Below are 24,421 nucleotides of genomic sequence, written 5' to 3'. Positions count from 1 at the left end.
AATACGTAGTTTACAATAAATAATGCAAATGAGGCACAATTATGCGCTGTACACCATGAACACAAGCGCATATTAGCATCCCAGGCTTCAGAGAAAATTTGCAAAAAAATGTTAAAAAATATTGTTCTTATAATTTCTGCAATTGTCAAATTTAATTTGAAGTTCCTTCCGCTCTCTGAAGATAGTGCAATATTAATTAGTCTCGCGCCAGCAACTCGTCCTCACTCACCCCTTGACGCTCGTCGAAGTCGCGATGTCTTGACGTTTGAAGTCGCGCTACTAGTCGTGTTGGCGTTGGCTCCTCTGGAGCGGCGGCTGTCAGGCGAAGCGTCGCTGTAGCTGGTGTGGTGCCGTGTGCAAAGCGAAGCTCGCGGCGAATCGCGCTGACGCAGTCTCGTAGTTCGGTGGTTAGCGACGGGATGGAGCTGTTGTCACGTATTTCGTTCATTGGCGGGTAGGTGGCGCAGGCGTCGTATACTTCCGGGGTACGCCACTAGATGTCGAACTCCGCGTCGTCGTTGTTTCTACTTCAGCCACTTGGCTCCGCTGTAGTCACTGGTCAGTGTGGTACATCTCTGCTGTCTAAATCCTTGATGTCGCGGCGTGTGGAATCTCTTCACTGCTTCAGATGCTTTCGTTAGCCGCTCACACTCTGGGTGACGTCATCCAACAATTACGCCAAAAACAACACTAGCGAATGCGGTAACAGTTTATGGGTCCACATCAAATTGAGCGATTTACCCCGATCAAAAAACAATTTCGGATACAAAGTCACTTGAATACATGTTCCTGATACTTTTGTAAAGGAATTTTGGCTGGTTCACTCGCTATTATGCACAAACGCACCTTTTCTTAGAGTATGAATTTTATAGTAATTCACGCAGGTTTACGTGTCCATACTTCAACTCGTAAAAATAAACTGTTTACTGTTTCTCAGTCACTTTTGCACTGTATTGTCTAAATAATGTGCTTCGTTCCCGCGATTTCTAATTTCACCATAAATACGTTACATTACACTGTTTCTAGTTGGAATACTATAATTTTTGTCACGGTAACGACAATACCGAATTATTCTTGCACTAAAATCGTCCGATAATTGCAAATGTCATTCCACTGAAACCAAAAATGGTGCTTAAGAAATCATTGTTCGGATCCGAAGATTGCAACTGTCCTTTTCACGGGAGCCAAGATGAAACACCCCCGATTAAAATTCCTTAATGGATTTTGTGTAATTTACCGAAGCCGCCAAACAGTTAATTATTACGATTATATGACCGTGTGCTTAATGGAAGAAAGGCTATCGGTTTTCTGTTGGTTTCGGGGGTATTTCAACCAAGTGCAGCTGTTCTGAGATTGAATAGTGGAAATGATAGAAAGTTTGTCTATTATTAAGGACCACAAAGGTTGCGATGTACAAACTGATATATATATTTCCTACTAACACACAAATGATGAGGCAGTTGCTACCTTCGCCTTACACGTCTAATCACAGTTATATCTTTTTATTGGTTGTTAATTTTCAGTTCTTTGTCACACGTAATGCTGATGGTTAACATTCACAACAATCCTCACTGCAATCCATGGTTGTTGCTGGCCAACGTGGTTGACACGAAACACGTAATTCGGCACTTGTCACTTTCTGTTCCATAAAACTCGCGAACCGGTGTTAGTGAGGGTCAACCCCACGACGATCAGGGGGACGTGCTCAGTCGTCATACTCCGGTGAATTTTACTCGACCACCATTCTTGTCCGTCTTTCCAGCACCACTTCTCACTCGATATTCTCCAGTAGTACTCCGCTCTCGACACTAGTCTCACTGCCTACTGCAGCGCTTGACAATCGACTCCTGTCTACTATCAGCCTGGGCGTCGGATACTAGCATCAATGTTCGTGGGATCACGGATCCCTTACAAGATGTCACAGTGACTGAACAGTCGACAGTAGTTTTATTGCTGAATGTGATGTTTGGCCACTATCGAAAGGAGTTGCTGCAGTTCCAGATGACGCAGCTGCAAGGGTACGACTTTATTCCGTCCATATGTTTTTCAAAATAAATGAAATGGCAACGTTCTGATTTAGCCTCCTGGGGCATGTAGGATATACTATCAATGACATTGACTTGTAATTGTATGCATGGTTGTGTCATAGCCTATACGTTGTTCTGGAACCAATCCCAGAACATTCGTTTCAACAAATGTGCTAATTAGTCAACTTCATATTATTGTGAACGAAACCGTTGTTTGAGGCTCGATTTGCGGCAGCTATTCCCAATAGTTTGTTAGGGACTGATAAGCATATGTCGTCCATCGAAACCAATACCTCATTATAGAGGTTTGGCGTGAATCGAATGTTTGGATTTTGATTATTAGAATGCATGGATGTTAACCCTTGGAAGCAATATTTTATCGAACATAACTATAATCGTGGGTCCAAATGGACCCTTAAATAAAAATTCAACATAATCCCCATAAAAGATATAATTCATATGAAAATACATAATGATTGTATTAAAATAAATTTTATTTCAAATATAAATAAACTTTTATTGAGTAAAAATTTTACATTGTATTATTTGTCTAGCTTTAAGACCTATGTTTCATGTTTTATGAGATTTTTAGTATGTTACTTTTGAATGCTATATGATAACAAAAAAGGCTTACGTCAAAAAACCTAGATACACTATGGGGTTTCTCATAACATTCCCTTGACATAAATAACGACTCTACATGCCATCAGTCAGAAACAAAAATAATGAAAACGAAACATGGAACTGTCCAAATGTTATCTATATCAGTACATGAACGAAGAATGACACTTGGTACACAACACTTCTTTTCCTGCAAGCCATTTACAGATGAATTTAAAACATGTGTCACAGTTTTGTGATTGTTTGCTGTCAGTTTTATGACCACATAAATAATATTTTCCTCTTTTTCGTGAACCACATAGATAAAAGCATTGTATAAAGAATATGTTTTAGCATCGCAAAGGCACTTAATCTTGATGCCATATTTAGCAGACTTCGAGTTCATATAAACCCTGAAAAAACATTTCCCTGTAAAAGAGCAAAGCAGTTCATCGACTGTCAAATACTCTGAGCAGCTTTTTTTTTGACAGTTCTGAATGAAATTTCTAAATATTTCGGAGTGAGAGTAGCGCTTTCATTAGTTCTTCTTCCTTCCCTAGAATTCATATATTGAAATCTCAAAGCAGATAACAGGAACATAAATCGCTTCATTGACATCGTTATTCTGAATATATCTCGGCTTATTCTAGTAGTTGCCCATAAACCCTGTATGTCTTCATGGCCAGATTTCAATACACCTGATAACAGTAACAACCCAAAGAACGCTTTCATTTCCATAACACTCACATGGTTAGTGGAAGTAGCAATAGTTTAATACTTTTCTGAATATTCTGTTATTTTCTGATTAGTGTGAGTGCAAATATGTGTGATCATTTCATCTGATATCAGCAACTGCCGTGATTGAATTGGTGACATGATGCGTTTTTCAGGAACTGTATCGATGAGACCAGGCAGGTGAGTGATGATGATGTGGCCTCTGCTCTGGACCTAGCTGGTGGATGGGTAGACCACTTGAACTACTTGAGAGCCGGCTAACTCTCTCTACTGAATCACCAGACTATGAATTACTTGAATGAGAAGCAATTTCCTGCTGTGTATTTTCATCGCCACTTGTGTCATCGTCACTTATGTTCTCTTAATCTCAAGGTTCAAAATCGCTTAAAGATTCTGTATCTGAATATTTTTCGTCTAATAACAGTTGACAGATTTCTTTTTCGGTGAGACTCTGCTGCATTCTGGGAACAAAGTGCCTGAAACCCAAAATAATCCAATATACACTGACTAAAAGAAGCCCTTATCTGCAATCGTAGGTCACATTGGACTTTCAGTAAATTTCAAGTAGCGAGCTCCCTGTTCCTGGTGCATCTCACAATGTACTGAGACAGGAACGTACCTACAGCTTTTGCATGGGGGAGGGGGGGTGTAACACTATCATTTAAGAAGGTAAACCTGTCTTCGCCCCACCACATAAACAGATTTTGCTGTTAACGCCAATAGTTAATCAAGCAGAAATTTAAAAACCCATAAATACGTTAGCATCCATATTACATGTGGGTAAAACTGTAGAGAAACATTAATTGATGCAAGCGTCTTTAAATAAAACATATGTATTGTAGCTGTTGAGGTATTTATTTACGAAAACGCAACTAATTCTAAGCTAACATTGGAGGTAATTATATATTTTTGAATATCATTATTAATCATTTATATTAAGTAATAATATTATTATATTAGTCTTTGTATTTAAATTGTGACACTTTGGCATTTTGCTGCAACTTCAGGTAGTAAGTTACTTTAAAAAGAAACATTAATTACTCTACTTTAAAGTATTATATTTAGCCTTTTACGTCTTGCTACTAACTTACTAATAATTTCTTCACAATCTAGTTGCACCACCAGGGGTGCAAAATTTTTTTATCCACCATTCTTTGTCACATTTACTTTTCAGCCAATGAACAGTCCACCATTTTTGCTGGCAAAGAAACTACTTCAACATGGACAAAGTTGCAACTACTATTCATTATTAAACTTCATAAAATTATATCACACTGTAACAGTCACAGTGATCGTAGTTTGAAGATTAGGTACCACAAAAAGAGAGCTCCAAAACAATCACATGCTTTCTATGTTTATATTGTCCATGGAAAACTTACTTTAGAAAAATTATAAGAAACTTTCAATAAGTGATTGAATAATTCCTTAAGTTGAGATTTACTCTGCCAATACATGTGGCTGTAACCACACGAAATTTCATTAAGATGAGACTAACACGTTTCAAGAGATTTAAAGTGAGTAGTTCCTAGGGAAAACGCCCATAATCCAGGCAACTGTTACTATAAATATAAGTAGAAAATAGTTATTAAACATTATAACCAAATTCTCTCATATAATAGCCTAACGCAGAATTAAACTTGAAAAAATTGGTATAACGTATCAAGTGATAGGCCCATTTGTTCATTTGTAATTAAATCTTAAACTAGAAGATTCTTCTTAATTTTTGCAAAACTGCGGCTCAAAATCATGTAACCCTTTTTATAATGGTAAATAGGAGACTCACCCTTCTTTGGTTCATCCTCAGTTTTTCTGGATGGTCCCGCTTCTTCATGCTGAGATTCTGCATCACGTGGTGACATGCCACTCTCTTTCGAAACAAGTGCATCAGAATTCTGTGTCTCTTTTTTAGAAATAAAAAAACAGAAGCGATTTCTGTCTTGTCCGTTTCATAGTTTTTTTTTTTCAAACGCGGCTCTTTTAACATACTACGCCCGAAACTTCGTCACTCTAATTGTGACTGCCCAAGGGGAAGCTATAGAACACACTGGATTTATTCCGTTCAATGTTGCCAGCCAAAAATAAGTTAATTCCGCTATTAGCACATCCAAATTCCACTACAGTTTCAAATGTAATTTATGATATAGTTTACATAATCCCTGACGATATACATGCTAAATAAATAATTTAAGCTATAAACAAATATATTCCATATCTTTCCAGCTGGGGCATTTAACGATCAGCGACAGCTAGGACGACAATGTCCAGTGGTGGACCTGAATATCGTGCTTCATTCAAATAGTTGCTGTTAATATAGTAATTGTAGTTTGATCCGACAGGTAATTTTCCTCTTTATATGGAATCTGAACTAAGGCGTAAGGAGTTAATTTACAAGTTTTTTTTTATTTTTAGCATTGTGTGTGTGAAACGTTTCAATGTTTATGAAAATCACAGTGAAATGTATGAATTTGTTGATGCAGCAATATTTTGATCACCTTCAGTTCTCAGATAATAATTGATACGTTTTTTCAAACTTACGGAAATGTCCCTCCGTAATTACGTACGAAATTTAATAATGATCAATAACCGTTCTTTTTTTGGATGTCTAGTCATACTTACAACAAGACACTTAACGTTTCTGCGAGTGGCTTAGTAAGTCTTTCACTTTTAATGTCTGTCATCATGGAGAAAGTACCTGCATTCCCGTTCATATATTACATGTTTTGTACTTGGCAGTGAAAATTTACGAGGGTTTTACATTTCGCCAAAGAAAGTTGAATTCCACTACATTTTTAACAATGTCAGAATTTCGCCGCTACGCCACGAAGGCCAAAAAACTCCATACGCTTAGCGGAATTCCGCAACGGTTGGCAAGTTTGCACTCACTTCCGTTGCACACGTAGTGAGGGTGGGGGTAGACACCCCGCCACAGGGCACAGCTATTTTGTGCAGCCTCATTTCTCCATAGCGTTCACTACGCCAACGAAGCGCAGTGCGCGATTATTTTGTGGCACGGGGTTTCAAAAGCGGGTATTCTTCTAATATTGGCGTTTTTTTGAGTAAACTAAGGAAGGGGGGGAGAGGGGGGTGGCGCACGAAGAAATCTCCATGCGTTTCCGTTGTTAGACGGTTTTATTGTTTCCGGCGTGTCCTAAATGACCCACGATTCCGGTTAAGCATGACGTGAACTTTACTGCAGATGAGGTGTGTTTTTGCTATGGTTGAGCAATATTCGCTGCATCACAGAGTGAAGTGTCCCTATGTGCCTCGTTTTAAAGGCGATTATATTCCTTAAGGGCTCCAAAATAAGTGGATCATAGCCTACCTCACCGTTTTCTCTGCTTAGTTGTAGGAAGGATATCGGTCTACGTACGCTGATTAACAGTAACCGTAAACAGAAGCATTGTGCATTGTTTGGGCGACCAGTATACAAGCGGCCTAAACCGTCCGACGACTACAAACTAGGACGTCCTGCAACTGCTCTACGTGGTTGGCGACGTTGCAACTTGTTCGCTGATGTTTTCTGCTACAGTCAAGCGCCGGTATACCAGTCGTGGACGATAGAATGGAGATGGCTGTGAGAAGACGTCGGCCAATCGCACGCTGGCCGACGCTTTTCCAGGATGACAACGCGAGAGCGGAGGCCCCTACGCGAAGACGAATTAGCGCCGCGCCCGACTGGTCGCGGCCCAGTTAAGTGGTAGCTTGAAGATCAGCGAGTTGTGTAGCAGCTTGGAGGTTAGGCACTTGCACATCAGCAACTTAGGATTTTTTATACTGAAAAAATGGTTCAGATTGCTCTGAGAACTATGGGACTTACATCTCAGGTCAGTCCCTTGACTTAGAACTACTTAAACCTAACTAACATAAGGGCATCGCACACATCCATGCCCGAGGCAGGATTCGAACCAACGATCGTAGCAGCAGCGCGGTTCCGGACTGAACAATTGTTGACATTTCAAGATCTGATTTTCAGCTTTTTCGCGAACCATCAATCGATGTGAATAGTAATTCGTAGCTCTAATTTCCTTATTTGTTTCCGTAGCACTCTCTCAATTTCTTAGCTTTATATTGTGGCCGGCCGCGGTGGCCAAGTGGTTCTAGGCGTTTCAGTCCGGAACCGCGCGACTGCTACGATCGCAGGTTCGAATCCTGCCTCGGGCATGGATGTGTGTGATGATCTTAGTTTAGTTAGGTGTAAGTAGTTCTAATTTCTTGGGGACTGACGAGCACAGATGTTAAGTCCCATAGTGCTCAGAGCCATTTGAACCATTTGATATTGTGAAGACATCAATGTTCTCTTCGTCAAAATACACTCCGATACTGCAATCCTTCGTATGAGAGATGAGATTTGGATACTCGATGAACATCGCCATATCTGCGAAGAAGAATTACATCAAGTTAGCTAAATTCTCTGCGAACATGCGAGTTTAACTCTGCATCAGCTGTAACTGTCATTATTTCATTAATTGTTGGAGTTATGTTTTCAGTTTCCCGTTGGCTGACAGGTGTTCCGCCTGCTCTAGCTACAACTTTGTAGCATCAGCAGGTATTCATTCAAGGCCAGATATGAACTATAGTTTTAATTCGTTTGTAGATCGAATAAAATTTGTAATGCAGTGACAATTTCTCCTTTAGCATCTATACTGAACTGAGAACGTTAACATGAGTGTTTTCCATGAAGTAAATGCGAAATAATTTGTATTTTTATTTGTCTACGCTAATAGAGATCCTGTAAGATGATAAATTTTCCCTTGTACTTTGAATGTTGCGATAGAATTTTCACACAAGATACATGTTGCTCCGGGTAATGTCATTTGGGAACGTGAATTGTACTAATGTTTGTATAAAGTCAGAAAATATTATGGCATTCATTTGATGACCCTCCAGTGAACCTAAGTTTTTTTACTTCGTGCCATGAATGGCTGCATGTGAATATGTTAAAATAACCTGAGTGGCCATTTCTGCATACAAATGTTCGATAGGTTTATGTCACCTGGTACTAATGTTGATAATGTTGAGGGTGATGAATGTAATTTCGTCTATTTCGCTTATCCACCTGCTTTGTGTATTGCTGGTGTTTCATTTTAGAGAGCACTACAAGTTTAATTATGTTTCTGTGTGATGCCTCAAATCAAAATTAGCGCCACAGTGTAATGTACCAAGATATAGATCGGTATGCAGTGCTCATCTGAATCTAAAAGCGCGTAGTCGATCGCTTTCCAATTTTACTTCAAGGTGCTCGTTTGTTTCTGCGGTTCGTGATGCCTTTTTCTTCCGTGCTGGAGGTCTACATTGACCAACAGCTCGTTGTAAAGATGGCGTAACTGATTTAAAAGAGGAAGGGAGGAAATTGGGGCTCTAACCCGTCGAGATCTAGGTCACTAGAGACAGAGCACACGGTCGGAATGTTTCAATGACGGGGAAGGAATCCGGCAATTCCCTTTCTAAGGAACCACTCCAGAATTTTCCAGAAGCGACAAGGTATTCACGAAAACTTAAATCTGGATGCGCAGGTTCGAAATCTTCATCTTCCCGAATAAGAAAATTTGCTAACGACTGCATCATCTGGTTCGCTTGATAGTGAAAGTATTACTTCGCGGAAACTATTATAATTAGTTTGTCAAAAGAAGAGAAAATTGTGTCAGTTGTGTTATTCCGAGTTGTAGGTTGAAGTTTATAATTAACACGACTTGTTACGTCACACACGAACAGATATGTCTATATCTATGTTTCACTCACTTCACATACTTCATACATACGGAAACGCGAGAACTTCCGCTGCACAATGTGACACACACAAATATGTTAAAAGGACTCGCGCACCACCTATTCGAAAATAAAATTTGAGTATATGTCTATGGTAACGCCTCAATGTTGACGTACCTGCACAGATGGATAGCGTTTTCGCCTTCGGCCACTTGCATTCAGTTGAAAGTCAGCAACTTCTGAGATGCCTGTCAGTTACATTTCCATTGTGTGTTAACGGCTGCTAAAATGTTTGCTTAATTTTTTTCATTAATTGCTCTTGTTTATTCTTGGCATGTTTTATTCTCGACACTTCCAGTTTCTAGATTTTCCTTCGACAACTTTAATACAATTGAGAAATCTCCGTTTGTTGATACACAACAAATCAGCAAAGTTTAATAGCAAAAGATCGAGTAGTATGGAATCGAAGGAGGGACAAATAAAGAAACATTCATATATATGTTTCAGTTCTCGTGTGGCGTTTGTTTTTGTAATATGTGCCACCGAATCAGTTGACGAATATGCGCATGAATCAGGTTACGTAAAGCTGAACCGCCGTTTTCAGATATGGAAAGCTAGTTCGATGAATATGTGCACCACCTTTCCTATAATCTCGTCCCTCCAATTGCTTATTACGAAAGTGCTTTGCAATCGCCATTCTGTTAGATTTATGCATGCATCCGCTGCTCATTTTTAAGGTGTTTTGGCATGATGGAACACATGAGCCACTAATATGTCGAAGGTTGCACAACTCGAGCCACATTAAGCTACCACATGCGACAACAGCAAAAGAGTTCCACGTAGTTGCAGAAATTACTGGTTCTCGACGGACTTGAAGGTATCTTCCCCATTCTTCCTCCTCTGTCAGAGTGGTAACCACAGTCCACATTCTCTCTTACAGACGTTTAGCAATCCCACCAGGTTATTCAAAGGAATTGTGCAGAGAGTTTGCAAGACAAACTCTTCTGGTAGAGAGGTTTGAGAGTCTCTAGGAACTTTATTCTGCCGTGATTGGCAACAAAACGCAACAAAATATGCTTTTTTGGTGCGAACCGACAGAACGATCAAAGGGAGCTTCGCCTTTTCGTGCTACTTGGAGGCGAACGCATGGGCAGTCGGTCGACGCAGGTAACTTGGTCGTCGGGCGTGATGAACTGGGATAACTCCTCTAGACAGGGAGAAGCTGCTAAGACGGGCCTTGAGCTCATTATACGTAATAAAGTGATTCTGGAGAAACAATACGGCACGTAGAATTTCATCTGGAGTTAACGGCAGTATTGATCCATGTCACGAAGCATTTCATATTTTCGGGAGATGTCGGTGTTTCATCACAGATGTTTCGCTCTAATTTTTGCCACGGATAACTATATAGAAGTTCGGTGGGTGCGCAGGCCAATTTGCGTTTCCTGAGCTACCGTTCCGATGCTCTCCAAATATTCTCTTAGGAACGTTTGTCATTGTACACTGATGAGCTTAAGAAACCTGTTATAGGCATGCGTATTGAAATACACAGACATGCAAACAGGCAGAACACAGCACTGCGATCGGCAGCGCCTGCATAAGACAAGTGTCTGGCGCATGTGTTAGATCGGTTACTGATGGTACAATGGCAGGTTATCAAGATATAAGTGAGTTTAAACGTGGTGTTATAGTCGGTGCACGAGCGATGGCACACAGCATCTCCGAGGCAACGAAGAAGTCGGGATTCTCCCGTACGACCATTTCACGAGTGTACCGAGAATATCAGGAATCCGGTAAAACATCACGTCGCAGCTGTCGATGTGGCCGGAAAAAAAACCTGCAAGAACGGGACCAACTATGACTGAAGACAATCATTCAACGTGACAGAAATGCTATCCTTCCGCAAATTCCTGCAGATTTCAATGCTCGGCCATCAACAAGTGTCAGCATGCGAACCATTCATTGAAACATCATCGATAGGGGGTTTACAGTAGAAGGCCCACTCGTGTACCCTTGATGGCTGCCGGACACAAAGCCTTACGCATCTCTTGGACCTGTCAACACTGACATTGATCTGTTGATGACCGGAAACATGTTGCCGTGTTTGGCGAGTCTCTTTTCAAATTGTATTGAGTGGACAGACGTGTACGGGTACAGAGACAACCTCATCCTGTCTGATCACCTGCGTCCATTCACAACCATTGAGCGATCCGACGGACTGGGGCAGTTCCAGCAGGACAATGCGACAACCCACACGTCCATAATTGCTACACAGTGCCTCCAGGAACACTCTTCTAAGTTGAAACACTTCCACTGGCCACCAAACTCCCCAGTCATGAACATTACTGAGCATATGTGAGATTCCTAGCAACGTGCTGTTCAGAAGAAATCCCCAACCTCTCGTATGGACAGTCATGCAGATTTCATGGTGTCTGTTCCCTCCAACACTAGTTCAGACATCAGTCGAATGCCTACTCTGTCGTGTTGCGGCACTTCTACGTGCTCATGGGGGCCCTACACGATAATGGCCACGTGTACCAGTCTCTTTGGCTCTTCAGTGAGTGTCCAGAATGGGAGGGACATCCGTCGTGTTGGTACCACACTCATTGCCTTGTTTTCAGTGGAATGTGTTGCAGTATTTGCAAGCAGCACCTTAAGACTTAGTTGAGTGTACTTAGACGAAAATCAGTAAAACGTTAGGTCTTGAGAAAACGCATCAAACGTTAATGTAGCAAGAGGGCAGTTTTACTTAGTTTTTTTTTTTTTTTTTTTTAGTTAGCGTGGAAGTTCAACTGACGATTAGTACACATTGCAAAGATTTGCTTGGCCATGGTTTAAAACAATGTTTATCTTTTAACACAATTTAGCGTAGGTACGCCAGATCACTTTGCACTTTCCGTAGATGATGTTCAGAGAACTGTAATCAATCTGTTGCCATGAAGTTGTTGATGAAGAGGATGAAATGCGATTGAATGTTGAATTGTCAGAACACTTTTTCATGTTAGTGATATGGTGAATGGGCGTAGATACAATATCATCCATGTACTGAAGAACTTTGGCGTTGTGGATAAGTAGTCTTCAGGTCGGCGACATGAAGGGTGTATGGTAAGGGACTCAGTATCGCATCCTGTGGAATGCCACAAGACGTCACGTGAGGCCCATATGACACTTCTTTCTGGTCACTGATGTAAACGGTGCGACAGGCTAGTAAATCATAGATAATTCGTAAAAGTGCGAGGTGCAGCAGTAGTACAGTCATAAGCTCCTGAAAAATCAAGAAATTAAGTCATAAGGTACCCTCAAGTGAGCAAGATTTTTTCAGTGTCCATTGCACCGGATGTGAAGTTGTCAAAAATACTTCTACCCTTAGAAAATCCGTAATGCGTCTGGGGGAGCTTTTCCTGGTTTTTCAAACACCATTCTAATCTGATAATATACCTTACATGCGGTGACTTCTCGCTGGGGAACGAGGGAAATGGTGCATCCATTACTGCACAGTACCATGACCAATCCGCCTTCAGTACGAGCCATTTCAGACGTGACCTGTTGACCGTTACAGGGAGCTGTGTGAACACTGATACAAGAAGAGTGTCGTGACTCGATCCCACAGGATGAGAATAGCAGTCCATGCAAGGAACGAGGGAATAAAAAACAAGGTAGGCGGCTGAGGGTCGCAGACCCAGTAACAGGAGGTTCCAGCTGCTGTGCAATGCATATGACTCGTCGGTGGAAATATACCACAGCCGACAGTTACAATAGTGACTCGACCAACTGCAGACGAGAACCTGACCGCTACCGCTTGAAAGCTGCAATAGCGTCGTGGTACATCAGTACTGGTGTGTGGCACAGCACACCACTGGTGAAGAGCGCAGCTCCTTCTCGGTCTCCCTCTCTGTCTTTTCAGTATACCTGATATCCCCAAAGGGGGCTGCAGTGTCAGGTTGAGAACTTGTATCGGAGATGGTTGCCAATGCTGTTTTCCACGTCCAAAGGTCTTGTGTGGGTACATCCTTGTTGGTGAGCGCAGATAGCGCATTCCATTGTTGTACCCTAAATCCTGCCATAGCCGCTAGGAGTTGGGAGGGGCGTTAATCATTGTCATAGAGTCAATTATTCAAAATGATAGTCACAATTTATTTTGCCGCCAACCGGTTTCGACCCGGTTGGCGGCAAGCGACCAAATGGTGTAAATTGCCCTGAAGATGACTCCAACGCGAGTTGAAATCGGTTGGCGGCAAAATAAATAATGCGATTGTGACTTTCATTTTGAATAACTGATTATAAGTAAATTAATCGCAGTTTATCTCCATACACATGTGTTGTCTAAGAATTGTCGTATGGGCCGTATTTGTAAAGTGGCAGGTGGTTGTTTCTTTCCAACTGGGATGCCAGTGGCGGTGGTGACGGTCTTGTGGAATAGTTTTGCTTAGCGATGGGTGGTTCTGGTGCCAACCTTGGAGTTAGTGGCGGAATATCCGGGCATATTAGTGGAATGGGAGGCTGTCGTACACGATCTGAGTGTGTGTACTGTGAGCTACCAGTTACCCTTCCCGACGTGGCGTAGGCCCTTGTACGTTGTAGCTCTTGTTGATGGAGAAATACCACACATCGCCTATCTGAAACTGAGCGCTGACCAGAGCATTTTAAGCAAGGTGGAACCGTCGCCTTGCACGAATCGCCACACCTGCTGATGCACTGCTTCGCCAGTGACGAAAACGTCAGAAATTTCTACACGATTATAAAGGCAACCTAAGGTTCATAATACTACCGGTTCTTTCTCAATTAGTAATATACCCTAATGTTCCTCCTGGCAAAGGATTTTAATTTCACCGTGACTGTGTCTAATGGTGAAGGTATGGGACTATTCTCGTTTCTCTAAGCATTCTTATTGAAAAGAGGCAATAACAGAATAAACGAGACTAGAATCCCGGTTCTTTTAATAATAAAGTAAACTGCGATTACACGCAAGGAAACGGTCGCCAGCCTAATTAGGAAAAGTGGTACCAAGAGCGAGCACTGTTCATAAAGGGAGTTAACTATTGGGATCGACTTTACTTGGTACTGAAATTGTGTTTTCGAAATAAGACACCGAGCAGTAGCACAATTTATCAAGCAATGTAACAGAAGTTTTGCTTGAACAACACAGAAGGGTACTAACCGTTTTGCAACAAGTGGCTCACCACAACACTTATATATTAAGGCAGACACCGAATGGTTATTACAAGTGAACAATTGTTAACTGTGGAGCAATACTAACTTCTACAAGAGGTTCTTCGATCAGCTTACTTGTTGGAAAATAGTGTCCTTGAAACATTTTCTATCCTTGCTCAAAAGGGAAGCAGGGATTGAGAAGGGAGTGAGACAGGTTTGTAGCCTATATCTAATTTTATTCAATCTCTATTTTTGAGCAATCAATAAATGAAAACAAAGAAAAATTTGTATGAGCAAATAAAGTCAAGAAAGGAGAAACAAAAACTTTGAGGTTTACCTATGACGCTGTAATTCTGTCAGACAAAGCAAAGGAGTAGGAAGAGCAATAGAACAGAATGGACTGTGTCTCGAAAGAATGATATGAGATGAAAGTAACAAAAGCGAAACAAGGGTAATGGAATCTAGGCGAATTAAATCAGGTGATGCTGAGGGAATTATATTCCGAAATGAGCCACTTAAAGTAGTCGATGCGTTTTGCTATTTGCGCAGCAAAACAACTGATGATGGTCGAAACGGAGATGATATAATATGTAGACTGGAAATGGCGAGAAGAGCATTTCTGAAGAAGAGAAATTTGGTAACAACTAGTATAGATTTAAGTGTAAGGAAGAATTTTCTGAAAGTATTTGTGTGGAGTGTAGCGAAGTATGGAAGTGGAACGTAGGCTATAAAGAGTTTAAACATGAAGGGCATAAAAGCTTGTGGTGTGAGATGTATTTCCACACCACCACATCTTATCACACAAAACACTGATTTGAGTACTGAAAGAGACCAAGAGTCATTTATTTGCCAATGTATAATATTTAACTATGCATTGTAATAATGTATTTTTGACGATTTACAAGGAGAAATGAAGCCAGCACCACTGACGCTCCTAATAAACTATAGACCAACTCATAGAGCATGTAAAACATCGATATTAAACACATACTCTGAAGATTTTTGAATATTAAAGAAAAACAAGCGCGCAACCCATCGTCCACTGCCAGACGATATCAGTCTCTTCTTATCTCCTGTATAATACGGACGCACCATTACATAGGGGTCGTTATTGTAATTTGTTAAACCCTACAGATAAATACTGTCATTTTGTTGCATGTGGGACTAGCATACGTGAAAAACGCATATTGGTTAGTGAATGGACGTTTCTACGTGATTTCTAAACTTTTCAAACCACTCAAGTTCTGTCATTGTTATTGACGTAAGTGTTAACATGTTATATGTACGTTAAGTCCAAGTTCGTAATTATAGTGTCAATTACCCTAAATTGGTGTTTGGTTAACCATTTACTTTCAATGTGCCAATTTTTTTTTTTTTTTTTTTTTTTTTTTTTTTTTTTTTTTTACAGAGCCAACCGTGTCCGACGTGTCATTCCGCGGGCAGAACAGTTGAGGCCGATGTTAACATACTACTTATATTACCCCCTTGTAATATTCCTCAAACTCAGTTTTAAAGTGGCCCTTAGGTACTTTTTCAGTGCGAGTGACATCCGGGACTTTCTTAGCAAACTTTACTTCTCCTACCGCATATCGCTCGCACGAAGCCTCACTGTTCCACAACACATACTCAATGAGGAAGTACGAATAGAACTGGAGAGAAAAGAAACTGGTGGCACAACCTAGTTAGAAGAAGGGCTCTGTTGATAGGACACACACTGAGACATCTGGAGATCACGAATTTAGTACTGGAGGGAAGCGGGGTGAGGGGGCGGGTGGGGGAGGGGGTTAGAGTCATACAGGGAGACCAAGTAATGAATACAGTAAACAGGTTGAGAGGGATGTAGGTTGCAGCAGTTACTTGGAGACGAAGAGGCCCGCACAGCATAGAGTATCGTGGAGAGCTGCGTGAAATCAGTCTTTGTACTGAAGACCATAATAACAACAACCTTACTATTATTTCAAATAGCATTTGCTTCTTTATAATATTTTTCACAAATTGGATATGTCGTGCCTGGATGTAATATAATTCCAATAGTTGTAGACAGTTGCTTATTATAGCACACAAATATTAGAAAACTTGCACGTGTACATCACTAATGCTGTAATTGTTACATGAAACTTAAATTTGCTTCAGCTGTTAGCATGAGGACCCTGAGACTAGTCCATCAGTAGACTCAGGTGAAGGCTGTACATTTTAGTCATAACACGATATGAGATACACTATTAACTATGTATACATGACATCATAAACACTTTAACTTCAGACCTGCACAATCATCATTAAGCTTGCCCTTCAAGCCTAACCAGTCACTGTTATGAATTTAGTTTTTACAGATAACTGTTACACTGTACTAAGATTTTAAGACGAACAATCTTTAACTTCGATACTTGAAATCTATTCTTGGCAATTACACTTTAATAAAAAATCAACTATCCTTGTACGAAAAATACGTGGAGTACGTCAAAACTTGGCCTGACTGAATACTTATAGTGTCAACTACTCCACACAAGTTATTGGTTTTTTTTATGGGAGGTAATTAGTTTTCAGTTCAATGCTGGGACTATTGCAGCACTAGGACTAGGACCTCGTTTAAGTAAATGATTGCGCATAAAATAAGAGTCCAAACCCATTGTTTAGGGAACAAAAACTTATTATTCATTAATAGAACAGATAAGTGGTCTATGCAAGTAGTCAGTACTTAAATGATTCTGTGAGATGCAGGTGGTGGCAGTGTCGATCTCGTGTGGCTATTCAAAAAATGTGCCAAAAATATTCATGGCTCTTGCTGTATATTCTCTTCTTGGTACGGTATTTCAGTGGTAACCAGTGAATACCTTGAAAAATGAGCCTACGTTTTTCGACATCCGAGGCTACATAAAATAATTTTGCCGTTCTTGCATCGTTCAGTTCACATTGTGTGAACACTTTGCGTGCTAGCCACCTATTTACTGTATGTGCAAAGGAGCCTTTCTTTCAAGTTTCAGACGATTACACACCTACTACCCGCTTGCATGAACCAGTGTTTCAAGTGAAGTTTTAACGTTTCAATTCTTTCACAGACTATTAATTTTAGAATTACATCAAATTCGAGTAGCAATACACTTACATTGCACACACTAATTTATCTGCATTGAAGCAACACGCTGAGTCCTCCCTACCAAATAAATCCTCAGTTAAGTCACAAATTTCGCATCATACCCCATATAATCTTACTTTTGGTAATAAGTGTGGTTATGGCAGTGAGTCAAATGATTTTATCGAAAATCCGAAATTACTGCATTTACCTTACTGCTTTGATTATGGCTTTAAGGATGTCATGTAGGAAATGTGAGAAGTGACAGTTTTAGAAATCCATACTGATTGGCAATGAGCTCCTTCTATTCAAGGAACCTCATTACGTTTGAGGTGAGAATATGTTGAAAAATCCTATAAGAAATGGATGGCAAGGATATTGCACATTACTTTTGTGAATGACTCCTGATGCTCTTCTACTAGATGGGTGTCTCCTCGAACTTCTTCCAACTACAGGGCACTGTTATTTGTACTGGAGATTTACAATAGATTTTGGTTAAGAGAGGGGCTAAATCAGACTCAAATTCGGTGTAGGGTCTGATAGAGATTCCATCACCCTCTGGAGCCTTGTTAAATCTCAGCTGTTTCTCAACACTAATGACACTAATGGTACATCTATATCTGTCATCGTCACAAATTAGAGCAATATCCCACAATACCACCTCTAAAGAAACATTTCGGGATACTAATTCAGAGTTTCTTATTTTGCTTTGCTATTCTTAATTGCTGTCATTACCTGGTCTGCGAGTGTCTGAACACTAAATTTGGTACCAGCTTTACATAATACCGGAATTTTCTTGGTTTTGTGAGAGATCATTGCTATTCTGTTACAGTATTCTTAGTAGGAGTAAAATTATGAAAAATCCAGGATGGAATGTAACAATATTACAAAAACGAAAGTTGCAACTCATTATAGAGCAGAAATGCTGAGTTGCGCAACAAAAAAGTCTCAGAGTTAAAGCTTTTGGCCAATGAGGCCTTCGTCAACAGTAGACATGCACACACACACACACACACACACACACACACACACGCAACTCACACACATGGCTGAAGTCTCAGGCAACTGAAACCACATTGTGAGCAGCAGCACGAGTGCATGATGGGAGTGGCGACTGGGTGCGGAGAGAGGAGGAGGCTGTGGCAGGGAGGGGAACGACAGTATGGTGGGGTGGTGGACAGTGAAGTGCTACAGGTTAGACAGAGGGCAGCGGAGAGGTGGGGAGGGAGGGGAAGTAGCAGAAACGCAGAGAAATAAAAAGACTGGGGGTGGTGGTGGAATGACGGCTGTGTAGTGCTGGGATGGGAACAGGGCACCTTACTGGAGGGGTGACGACAGTGACTAACAAAGGAGGACGCCAGGCGGGTTGTGGGAATCTTTGTCAGTCACTGTCCTCACCCGTCCAGCTCCTACCCTATTCTCATTCCATCACAACATAACAGTCATTCCACCACCACAGACAGTCTCTCTATTTCCCTCCTTTTCTGCTACTTCCCTCCCCCTCCCCACCATTCCCATTCCCACCATCTAACATGCAGCACTTCACTGTCCGCCACCCACACATACTACCCCTACCCCTCTCCACCCCAACCGCCTCTTCACCCCCACCCTGTCGCCACTCCCATCATGCAGTGGTGCTGCTGCCCACAGTGTGGTTTCAATTGCCTGAGAGTGCAGTCGTGTGTGTGAGTTTCGTTTGCGTGAGTACGTGTGTGTGTGTGTGTGTGCTTGTTGTCTATTGTTGACTGCAGCCTTAATGACCGAAAGCTTTAATTATGAGTCCTTGTGCCTATCCGCGACTCGGTAATCTTAGTAGGTTAGACGAAATTCTCTTTCATCAGCCAAATACATCTCGTTTAGCATCTTCCTACATGTAGCCCCACGTTTTGCCTAGCATTCATTGACCAGTTGTCTCTTTTTCCTTAGATATTTCTTTAAAATGACAGCAGACTGTGGAGTGTCCCTCTTATCATGAACTGCTCTACATATGTACAAAGTGTACAGCTGAATGTTCTTATAAACCCGAACCACAATTTTTCTACATGTTTTTCTCCAGAGCTAAATATTTCGAGATTTGTATTCAAATAGGTCACAACTGCTTTTATATCTGGTTTGCTGAACATATATGTATTCTGCTACTTGTTTTAGTTGCCATTTGTACGTTGTAAATCATTGTTGCTTCATGGTCATTGATATTAGTTTCTGTGTGAGCTTCCTCAAAGAGTTATGGTCATTTTTAAACTATCAGGTGCAACATCATGAGTGGGCTCCCAAACAGACTGTTTTAGTTAATTCTCAGACAACGCATTTAGAGGTGTTTCACCAGACATCTTGTCACCCCCACCTCTTACTAAACTGTCATTTTCACAGTCTACTTCAACAATGAGAGTGTGACTTGGAAACTTATGTAACAGTGCTTCGGTTTTCTCTATAATTTTTGGTTGCATCTGGAGTATATCTAGAAGTTGACAGAGGGACCTGATTCCAAATTAATGCCCACCGATGATACTGAGTCTTTCCCAGACAGCCGCACATACAGTTTATGTTTCTGTTTTGGTCGGTACAATTTGTTTGTGACGTGGGACAAATGCCCTACTATCTCCACGTACATTTTCGATATATGCTGAAATTTTTATCAGTATCTCACTGCTGTCAGTTCCGCGTTTCCACCAGCCTTCTGTACCGGGTATTATGTGAGCTCTACTGAGCCAGCTTCAAACCTGGCACGTTGTTATCAGTGCTTCAGAAGTTCATCACTTGAACTGTAATACTCTCACCAGTATGTGACTCTTCTTTGGAACTATTACTGACACTTTCTGGTCCCTATCGTTACCTGGACTGGATGAAGAGTAGTCTAATCTGAAAACCGTTGTGTCCACTCCGCACCCAAACAGCTACCTTAGCAGCAGCCTCTGATGTGTACCAAACACCTGACCCATGTAGGGTCTCCATAGAGTTCTCAACCCCTTGACGCAAGTCCAAGAAATTTCAGGCTGCTTTGTCACAGAAACTTCAGTAGTTACATTCGATTCAGAACGTGGGGGGGGGGGGGGGCACGACCAGTTTTGCACTGCAGCAAATTGTCTCAGTGAAATGAGTGAGACCACCATTCTCAACCTTCTCTGACGGTTGAATGATCCAAGTGTGGCCGCAGAGCGCGGTCAGCTGCCGGTAGCACCACGTTCCCTCAGCAGTTGACGGAATGACCTCTTCGGCAGGCTGAATAAGGCTTCCAGCCACGGACAGTGGGTACACTTAGTCTTCCCTCGCATCGTTTCTTGCATTTCCCTAACGGATACATTCACTTGCCGTACATTTGAACTCCCTAGTGTTAACAGATGCTATCCTTTCGTGTTTGCCTCTTCTTGACACTGCACATATCATATTACTCAAAAGCTGAACTTAGTCTCACTGACTCAGTTTCGATTTCAGTGGAAGCCTGCACCTCCTATTTGTTGATTAGGGTGATAGGTACCGCGTGCTGGGTCCTCCCTCGTCCCCGCTCTACTGTCCACGCAGCCTAGTCCTACCTCTGACAGACCGCTTACAGCCAAGTGGGTGGGCGGTGACAGATCATGTATTTCCTGCAGAAACTGCTGACAGCCTAGTGGATCATGTACTTCCTGTAGAAGCTGCTGACAGCCAAGTGGCTGAGCGGTGATAGATCATATACTTCCTGTAGAAGCTGCTGACAGCCAAGTGGATGAGTAGTGACACATCATGTACTTCCTGTAGAAGCTGATGACAGCCAAGTGGATGAGTAGTGACACATTATGTACTTCCTGTAGAAGCTGATGACAGCCAAGTGGATCAGTGGGGACAGATCATGTACTCCGTGTAGAAGTGACAGCAGGAGATAGTAACAGGTATCTGTGGTATATCAGATACATGACTGCTGGTAACTCTCCAGAAACACCCATATACAGCAGCTTCCAGGCGACTGATCTTAACTTACGAACGTCAGCTAACTCTTCCCACGTTCGAGGACGGTGTTCACAGTAGGGCTGCAGTGTGGCTGGTGTAACGTTTTACAGAACAGTAAACAAGTATCATTGAAGTAAGCCTGCAGATCCTTTCTTATGTTCTGGGCCAGTTAAGCTCCAAGTACAGCAAGTTACCGTTAAGATCTGAAGCAGTCCGTACGCAATTGGATGTTTCCTTTATAGTGCAGTAGCATCTTCTATAAACGCTACTAATCTCGTGGTATTTTTAGAGGTTGTAGTCGAAAACCAAATGAAAATTATCGTTAGTTTACAGTAAATGCAGACAATGGGATACATGTTACTTACAACAAGCGCTACAGAAACACTGATTTTATGCGACACACGTACTACACATCACTGGTAACTTATGAAAATTTTAAAAAATTTACGTCTGTTCACTTTGATACACAATTAAAGATTCGATAGATGTTTCTTTGAATGAGGCTGCTACTCCGATAATTTTTATGGAGGATAAATGTTGATCGCAGCTGATGTTACAGCACAAAATACGTATCTGATGGTACATAGCGCACGAAAACGGAATACATTACAACTCAAGCAGGATTTAAATACAGTTAACACGAAATATGTTTAAAATTGATGTCAAGTTTTAGGACGTGACTCTTAGAGGAGAATTTATCTGTCATATCTGATTTTAATTGGACACGAAGGAAATAGAGGAAGTCGGTTTGTATACGAAATTATGAGTAAATAGCCATGGGAACTGCGGGATTCTCCAATTCAGCTGGCTTAGTGTCACATTTTGAACTTGCATGTCCAAGATGAAATCTGTAACGTCAGTATGTCTCTAAAAAAAACTTACGGTGTGGAACATAACACAGCTAAGTAAACCATTGCGAAAATTTTACCGATACGTTACACAGACAGATTAGTTTTATCACTTTAAGGGTCTATGGAATATTCAAGATGATTTTTTCAACTATGTACAAACTCTAGTGATTGATCAATGAGAGGATAAGGAACAAAAAAGTCTGATGATGCCCAGAAATGCATGATCCGTATGCCAGAGACCATTTATTCAATCATACATTGTTACAGAAGCTGCAGTGTAATATCATGCAGCTACAGTTACAGTATGCATGATATCCTCATAGAGGGTGGTACTGTTTCTCGCACATCATGGCCTACGATGCAGGAAGTCGTGAAGGACGTACCCGAAATGATCAGACACTAGAGTTGGAAGAAAATGTAATCAGCACTGTGGAAGGCGACCGCCATCTCAGTAGCAGGCAGTGGACCGGCCAGTACAGGGTAAGCCAGACGACCGTGTGGGACATTCTCCATGACGATTGTTACTACCGTTACCAGTTACAGTGTGTGCAGGGCGTACCAGCGACAGACTTTCCACATAGGGAACAGTTCTGTCACTGATTTGTTCACCAGGGCCGGCCGCGGTGGTCTAGCGGTTCTAGGCGCGCAGTCCGGAACCGCGAGACTGTGACGGTCGCAGGTTCGAATCCTGCCTCGGGCATGGATGTGTGTGATGTCCTTAGGTTAGTTAGGTTTAAGTAGTTCTAAGTTCTAGGGGACTGATGACCACAGATGTTAAGTCTCATAGTGCTCAGAGCCATTTGAACCATTTGTTCACCAGGCAACCACGATTCTGGGATCTGTGTTATCCATCCTGTTCACAGATGACGGCACCTTTACGTGGAGTGGTATCTTCAACTCTCACAACAGGCATCTGTGGGATGGTACGCAGAACGCCCATGGTATGGTGACAGCGAATCATTAGCATTGGTGCAGCCGGTATGTGTGGGCCGGGATAATTGGCGGCCGTATTTTGGGACCAGTCTTCTTTCCACATCGCCTAATAGGCCTGAACTATCGCCATTTCTTGCGCGCGTCTTTCTGGAAGAAGTGCTATTGATGATTCAAATGGTTATGTGGCTGCTACACTTTGCCGTTAACGTCCAGACGCATCTCAATGGTGTCTTCCCTGGTTGATGGATTGGAGAAGGTGGTCCAGTTGCATGGTCTGCTCATTCACCGCATCTCAACCCGTGCGATTTCTGGTTATGGGGCCACCTCAGAAGTATCGTGCACGCGTAGCCAGTTCCAGATGTGGAGACACTAGAGCAGCGTATTCATCCTGCCTATGACGCTGTTCGTATGCAGCCTGGCTGATGTGAGACAGAGCACGCTACGGCGCGTATACACGCATGGATTGAGGCACATGGAAAGCATTTTCAGTACATACTGTAACTGTAGCTGCGTGGTACAGCGACTATTAGACTGCAGTCTTCGTAACAGTGTATGATTGAATAAGTGGTCTCTAGCGTGGAAATCATTCATTTCCGGACGTAAGTCCGTTAGACCTTTGTTGTTCCGCATGCTGTCATCGATCAATCCCTAGAGTTTGTACACGGTGATAAAAAACACCCTGTATACGCAACATCATGACCAAATGGCATTCGAACTGGAGCTTTCTACAATACCAAAGGCAATGATACACTGATACCCAACGATGTTCCGCAGTTCCCTCGCAGTATTGTTATGACTGCCCTGTGACCCAAAGCAGTTACCCCAACAAGTTCACGCCTGTGTGTACTACGGGTGGGTCACGCCCGACTCTGCCAGTTATGCTACTTGCATAGCAATAACGTCTGACGTGCGTATTGCCTATCATGCAGGAGCAACGAACTGTACTGAATACAAGTTTGTGCGACCCTTGGACGAGAGAGATTTCTGAACAAATGATGTATATTTATTTTATATCTTCTCTCGCTGTTCTAAAAATAGAACCTCTATATATTCAAGTAGGCCACTATTCTAGTGTGTATGAATAAGACAAGCAGGGAACAGGCGGCGCAGGCAGCTGGAGGGAAGCTTGCACACGCTCGCCTCCCCACGGCGCCGGCGAGGACATCTCAAACCAGAAATAAGGCTACCGTGATTAAATAAACTAGCACCAAAAGAACCAGTTGGACCATGAGCAACGGATGAAACACTTACCTGAGTTGTCGGCTGTTAAACTATGTCCGGTGACTTCTGTATACGATTCCGGAAAATAAATTCGTAAAGATCTCAATGCAAAACTTAAACATTTACTTCATTACTTCACAAAAAAATTGCTGTCTATTATCATACCCAGCCTCATAGGAATCGAAAAAAACATAATTTTT

General features: G+C 41.8%; 1 protein-coding gene across 1 annotated transcript in view; it reads right to left on the bottom strand.

Annotated features, from left to right (window-relative positions):
- The window catches only part of LOC126212941 (ankyrin-3-like), a 94,593-nt gene that overhangs the window by 54,664 nt on the left and 15,508 nt on the right, over positions 1–24,421 (bottom strand). The window lies entirely within an intron of this gene.

The sequence above is a fragment of the Schistocerca nitens genome, chromosome 11 (assembly GCF_023898315.1).
Source record: "Schistocerca nitens isolate TAMUIC-IGC-003100 chromosome 11, iqSchNite1.1, whole genome shotgun sequence".
Classification (NCBI taxonomy): domain Eukaryota; kingdom Metazoa; phylum Arthropoda; class Insecta; order Orthoptera; family Acrididae; genus Schistocerca; species Schistocerca nitens.
The sequence above is the reverse complement of the archived record's forward strand: the minus strand, read 5'-3'. Positions and strand labels throughout refer to the sequence as shown.